The following is a 706-nucleotide window of genomic DNA, read 5'->3' as shown; positions in this document are numbered from 1 at the left end:
CGCTACAGTATAATATATATATATATATATATATATATATATGCGGCAGATCCCACGCCTTGTCGGAATCGACCTTATGCGAAGAGTGTACGGGGAGCCTACCAAGTTAATGAAACAACCATGAGAGCACCAAGACTAAGGCGACTGTTTCATTACCTACATGACAAGCATGTCATGACATTCATGTCATGGGTCCTCAGGAGTCCCTTAGCTACGCCTAGGAGACCTTAAGCCGAAAGCCTTAGTTATACTCAAGACTTTTACTTCAACCAACAACCTTTAGCCTTTTCCTTCACTTAGTGCTCACTTCCGAACCCATTCTAGTGGTTTTTAAGTGTTAATCTCTTTTTTCTTCACTGTGCCATTGTCATTTTTTCTGAATCACGCTCCTGACTATGGCTTCTCTACCATCGTCCTATAGTGTTTGGCTTAGTGCCCATGTCCGAACCCATTCCAGTGGTATCTGAGTGTTAATCGTTTTTTCGCTAAGTCATTTTCATTTTTGCTAGTCATACTCATGACTATGACACTCATTGGCCACGTCCGAATCCATTTCAGTTGTTTTTGAGTCTTGATCTTTTTTAACTGTCTGTCATTTTTGGGGAGTCATGCTCACGACTATGACATCTACCATCATCCTTTAGTGTTTACGTCACTTAGTACCGATGTACGAATCCATTTCCGTGGATTTTGAGCGTTACTCTTT

This window comes from Dermacentor silvarum, chromosome 7 (assembly GCF_013339745.2).
Source record: "Dermacentor silvarum isolate Dsil-2018 chromosome 7, BIME_Dsil_1.4, whole genome shotgun sequence".
Classification (NCBI taxonomy): domain Eukaryota; kingdom Metazoa; phylum Arthropoda; class Arachnida; order Ixodida; family Ixodidae; genus Dermacentor; species Dermacentor silvarum.
This window is presented reverse-complemented; position numbering follows the sequence as displayed.